The sequence below is a fragment of the Hemitrygon akajei genome, chromosome 6, assembly GCF_048418815.1.
Source record: "Hemitrygon akajei chromosome 6, sHemAka1.3, whole genome shotgun sequence".
Lineage (NCBI taxonomy): Eukaryota > Metazoa > Chordata > Chondrichthyes > Myliobatiformes > Dasyatidae > Hemitrygon > Hemitrygon akajei.
In genome coordinates, this window is record NC_133129.1 from 93,038,510 (window position 1) to 93,044,755 (window position 6,246).

The 6,246-nt window shown below is 44.6% G+C and overlaps 1 pseudogene; it reads left to right on the forward strand.

The window, feature by feature from the left end:
- Positions 1-592: 592 nt before the first annotated feature.
- Positions 593-1,925, forward strand: LOC140729810 (kelch domain-containing protein 2 pseudogene; annotated as a pseudogene).
- Positions 1,926-6,246: the final 4,321 nt, after the last annotated feature.

Here is a 6,246-nt window from a genome sequence, read left to right on the forward strand (position 1 = left end):
AACCCTGTATGTCTTTGGAATGTGGGAGAAAAATGGAGCAGTCACGCAGTCAGAGGGAGAACGTAAAAATTTGGCGGATATTGTACACCGGTTGCCGGCGCTGTAACAGCGTCGAGCCACCCTATGTGGTACCATCGTTTAAAAAGGGTAGCAAACTCAACCTAAGAAACTTCAGGCCGACGAGCCTGGCATTGGTGGTGGATAAATTGCTTGAGGGGATTCTGAGGGAGAGGATCAATATACATTTTGAGAAACGGGGTTTGATTCAGCAGGGCTTTGTGCATGGGAAGGTACGTATGACTAATCTCTGGGCATGTTTCGAAGAGAAAGCGAAGAGGCTAGATGGCGGTGGGTGTCTATCTGGACTTTAGCAAAACCTTTGACAGGTTTCTCATGGTAGGCTAGTCTGGAAGGTTAGAATAGAAGGGATCCCGGGGGCCGCGTGTGGAGGTTTATAAACGAGCTGTGAAAGTCTGGCCGCAGCCCGGGAGTCGGCGGCTGGTGCTCATCGACTGGCGGACTCCGGTCACTCGGTGCAGGTCGCTCATCTGTGAATATAAAAATCTGCGGACGGGGGCTGTGTTGTGTTGACACTTTGGTGTGGGATCTTTTGAAATTGAAAAATATGGCCAATGAAAATGAAGACCTACATATAGTGCTGGAGGAGGAGGATGATGATGATGATGAAGAGGAAGAAATTGCTGTTGATTATTTCCGGGCTATAATTCCACGATCAAATTTTCATGATTCTATACCAGAAGAACGTAGTGGTCACGTAGCTGCAGCATATGAAAACTATATGTACGTTCTGGGTGGCTATAAGAATGCTGCAATTCGAGGCTATCATGATTTCTATTTGCCAAGAGAAGAACTTTGGATCTATAACATGGAAACTGGACAATGGAAGAAGAAATTCACAACGGGTGATGTTCCTCAGTCCATGTCAGGAAGTTGTGCAGCTTGTGTGGATGGAGTGCTGTATTTGTTTGGAGGGCATTATGCCATAGGCAACTCAAATGAGTTATATATGTTAAACCTGAGATCCAAAGGCAGAATGCTGCATTGGCAGAGAATAGAAAACTTCAAAGGAGTGCGACCAACACCCAAAGATAAGCTTGGCTGCTGGGTGTACAAGAACAAATTGATTTTCTTCAGTGGCTATGGTTACCAGCCTCAGGAGAAGTGCCATGGATCATTTGAATTTGATGAATCATCATTTTAGAATGCAAGTCATCCAAGAGGCTGGAAAAATCATGTCCACATTATTGATCTTGAAACTTTTACTTGGTCTCAGCCACTTACAAAGGGAAAGCCCCCCACACCTAGAGCAGCTCATGCTTGTACAACAGTTGGGAACCGCGGTTACGTATTTGGAGGAAGATATCAGGACCAATGATCTCTATTACCTTAACTTGGACATATGGGAATGGAATGAAGTGGTACAGTCACCCGATCAAATCCCAGTTGGCTGCTCTTGGCATTCACTCACTACTACCTCAAATGATCATCTCTTCCTGTTTAGAGGTTTCACAACTGACAAACAACCGTTAAGTGATGCCTGGATATTCAGTCTGAGCAAGAATGAATGGTTAAAGGTAGAACACAATTACTCTGACAAACCAAGGCTTTGGCATTCTGCTTGTACAAATGATGAGGCAGAAGTGATTGTTTTTGGCGGATGTGCTAACAATCTGTTAGCTCGACAACAAGCAGCTCATAGTAATGACATCCTGATCTTGTCAGTACAACCAAAGTCTCTTGTCAGACTTTGCCTAGAGGCAGTGATCCACTATAAAGAAATGCTTGCCAATATATGGGACTGTCTTCCAAAGCATCTTCTTCTTAATATCAATCAACGAACTGGAAGACTTGCTGAGGGTCAAAGAATCATGATTTTTTTTATTGGTACCTGTTTTTGCAGGTAGTTATTGACATTTTTCTTTCAAATGTTTTAATATGCTTGTGCATAAAGAAATCTTAAATTTATTGATTTTTGTTTTGAATAAATGTCAAGCAAAAGGAACAAAAAAGAAGGGATCCCGGGACAGGGATGGGAATAGATGATTAGATTCACAATTGGCTCAGAGGTTGGATGGTGGTCGATGTTTGTTTCTCTGACTGCAGGCATGTGTCTAGCTGTACCACAGGGATTGGCTCCGGGATATTTATGTAAGCAACTTGCATTTGAAGGCAGAACACTGATGATACTAGAATAGGTGGTATAGAGGGTTATGGGAAATTGCAGGAAGATCTTCATCAGCTGTGTATGTGCGTTGAGGAGTGGAAAACAGCTTTCAATCCAACTAAATGTGAGCTATTGCATTTTGGGAAATTCCTTCATTGTAGGACTTATACAGTGAATGGTAGAGGCCTGGAGGGTGACATGGAACAGAGTATGTGCATAGTTTACCAAAGGCCTGTTGGAGATTGATTATGTAAAATGCTGCAGGCCTGTTTCCTTTGTTTGGTGGGGTGACAGACAGCATGGGAGCAGTGTGGCCTCTGTTGTAGCATGGACTAGGCCTCAAACTGTGCACTTGCCTGTTACTGCAGTCTAGGAGAAGAGACGCCAGAGGCGGTGTAGCATGGAGTCAGTGTAATGCCGTTTTGTTCAGTTGTATTCATGTGTGGTAGAATGATAATTCAACTTGAACTTGATTTGATTTGACAGACAGACAGACATGGTGGTGAAGAATGTAAATACTGGAAATAATCAGCCAGTCAGGCAACATCTGCAGAGAAAGAAACAGAGGTATTAAAACAGCTCTCTTAATAAATGCCATTTGGTCAGCTGAAAATTCTGGGAATTTCTCTTTTTATTTCAGATTTCATGCAACTGCAGACTTTTGCTTTTTAAAAGTACACCATTACCGTGGTTAATTAGGGAATGATGAGTGGCACATGATGATCCGGTGATTGTTCATCATGTTAACATTGTTCACTATGTTAGCCAGAATTTGATGGTTTAATCTGGAGTGTCAGACAGGACGGCAACCTGATTCAGGACAGATCCGTTTCAGATGCAAATATTTACCAGCACCTCAAGCTGAAGTCAGCGGGAGAGTGACACCTTATTCCGAGTCTGTGACCTATGGTTCTAGTCTCCCCCGGGGATGCACCCGCCCTGTGTCTACCCTGTCAAGTCTTCTGGGCATTGCACTACTGATCAGAGATAGTATCACGGCTGCAGAAAAGGAGAAAACATGGAGGGGTTGTCTACAGAGTCTCCCTGGGTGGAAGTTAGGAACAGGAAGGGATCAATAACTCTACTGGATGTTTTTTATAGACCACCCAATGGTAACAGGGACATCGAGGAGCAGATAAGGAGACAGATTCTGGAAAGGTGTAATGATAACAGGGTTGTCATGTGGGAGATTTTAATTTCCCAAATATCGATTGGCATGTCCCTAGAGCATGGGGTTTAGATGGGGTCGAGTTTGTTAGGTGTGGTCAGGAAGGTGTCCTGACACAATATGTAGATAAGCCTACAAGAGGAGAGGCTGCACTTGATCTGGTATTGGGAAATAAATCTGGTCAGGTGTCAGATCTCTCAGTGGGAGAGCATTTTGGAGATAGTGATCACAATTCTATCTCCTTTACCATAGCATTGGAGAGGGATAGGGACAGACAAGTTAGGAAAGCTAATTGGAGTAAGGGGAAATAGGAGGCTATCAGTCAGGAATTTAGAAGCATAAATTGGGAACAGATGTTCTCAGAGAAATGTATGGAAGAAATGTGGCAAATGTTCAGGGGATATTTGTGTGGAGTTCTGCATAGGTACATTCCAATGAGACAGGGAAAGGATGGTAGGGTACAGGAACCGTGGTGTACAAAGGCTGTCAATCTACTCAAGAAGAAAAGAAGAGCTTACGAAAGGTTAGAAAAATAGGTAATGATAGAGATTTAGAAGATTATAAGGCTAGCAGGAAGGAGCTCAAGAAAGAAATTAGGAGAACCATGAGAAGGCCTTGGCAGACAGGATTAAGGAAAACCCCAAGGTATTCTACAATTATGTGAAGAGCAAGATGATAAGACGTGAGAGAATAGGACCAATCAAGTGTGACAGTGGAAAAGTGTGCATGGAACTGGAGGAGATAACAGAGGTACTTAATGAATACTTTGCTTCAGTATTCACTACGGAAAAGAATCTTGGTGATTGTAGGGTTGACTTACAGCAGACTGAAAAGCTTGAGCATGTAGATACTAAGAAAGAGGATGTGTTAGAGCTTTTTGAATGCATCAGGTTGCAAAAGTCACCGGGACTGGATGACATATACCCCAGACTACTGTTGGAGGTGAGCGAGAATAACCGTAACACAAGAAAGTAGAGGCAAGAAGAGGCCGCCTGTTCTGTCAAACCCGTTTGATATACGTTAGCATTTGGTTCTCTTCCTCTCCCCCCCCCCCCCCCCGCTCTCCATCCCTTTGTCCCTTTATGCACTCAGCGACCGAACTCTACTGTTTACAACAATCGGTATGCACAGTAGGGTGGGGGACGCCACAGATCTCCATTCTCTCTCCACTCAATGTGAATCCATTACCCTAAAGCAAGTTTCAGCGCCCCGCCCTTTCCACCGAGCAGAAGCAGCCTCTGAGCTTCAATCACCTCCTCTGATTTAGAGTCGGAGAGTCATACTAGCTGGTTTATGGCAGGCCAAGATTACCATCCACGCTCGTTCCAGTCGCCTGCATTTGGCCCATATTGCTCGTCCACATAACTGCCCAAGTGTCTTTGATTCCGAGTTCACTCAATCACTGAGCAAAGACGGCTTCAGTGTGGAACTTTGGTGACGACTAGAACCTCCACCCCTTCTCTCTCTATCTCAATCTGAATCTATTTCCCTGCAACAAATACACACACTCTACCCAGAGGAGGTAGTCTCTAAGCACCAATTATCTCCTCTGAAATCTAGTCACAGAGTCATGCAGTGCGGAAAAAGGCCCTTCCGTCCAGTGTGTCCATGGTGACCAGGATTCCCACCTAAAATAGACCCAGTTCCCTAGGTTTGGGTCATATCCCACAAAACCTTTCCAATCCATCGCCTGCCCAAGTGCTCTTTAATCAACAATGTACTGTCGTCAACTACGTGATCTGTCAGCCTGTTCCATATATGGGTGAAAACGTTGCCCCACGTGTTTCTATTAAATCTCTCCTCTTTCAACCTAAACCTACGTCCACCAGTTCTTGATCCCGCAATCCGGAGTGGGGGTGGGGGAGATTGTGCGCAGTTGTACATCGCTGTAAGACCACCGTTCGTTGTGACATTTTCCAGCGAAGAGAGGCCCAGCCTGCTCAATCTCACTACATAACGCTGTCCCCAGACTTCCGGCCACAATCTCATACACACCCTTTGCACGCGTAAGGGCACCTTGTGTAACGATCCTCAAACGAGCGGACCCAAGCGCGGAGCAAACTCGGCACCCCATAGTAGACATTTACGATGAAGATTTATTCGGAGAATAATATAGGGAATAACCAAACTAACAGCTCACCTCCTCGGAAGTTAAGCACACAGAACTCGAATTCAGGACAGCGACGAGCGCTGGTTCAGAATAACCTTGGATAGAATATAGAGCACAGGAAAGCTAATCACTTAAGAATGAGAAACACAAGGAAACCATATTCACTTTATGAGCATCACGGAAATCACAAGCGACAGCTTATTGATAAAAGCAATCATTAAATAACAACAAGAAACTCAAACAAATGACGTCTGGTGCGTCGAGATCTGCCTCTACCCGGCGCCGTTCGCTGCTCCGTAGGGTCATAACATCTTCCGATAGTAGTGTAACGGGTACTGAACACCCAATTCCAATGTGATCTCACCAGTCTCTGATAAATTACAACATAAACGCCCCAGCTCCTGTGCTCTGTACCCTGACTGACAGAGGCCAACGTACCAAAAGCCTTCTTCACCCACCGGTCTGCTTGCTATACCACTCTCGGACAACTATGCACCTGTAATCGGAGGCCGCCCTGTTCTACAACATTCCTTGGGGCCGTAAAACTCACTGTGAAGAATCCTACACTCATTGCTCTACCCAACATGTTACACCTTGCGCTTTTCTGAATGAAATTCCATTTGTCATTCCTTCTCCCACTTCACCACCTATTGAGTTTCTTATGCAAATCCTCATAACCATCTTCACTTTCACCCATTTTCGTGCCATCTGCAATCTCACTAATCGTGCCTTTCTATAAACTCTGAAATACACGGACCAAACCATGCCAATATATCGTTAATA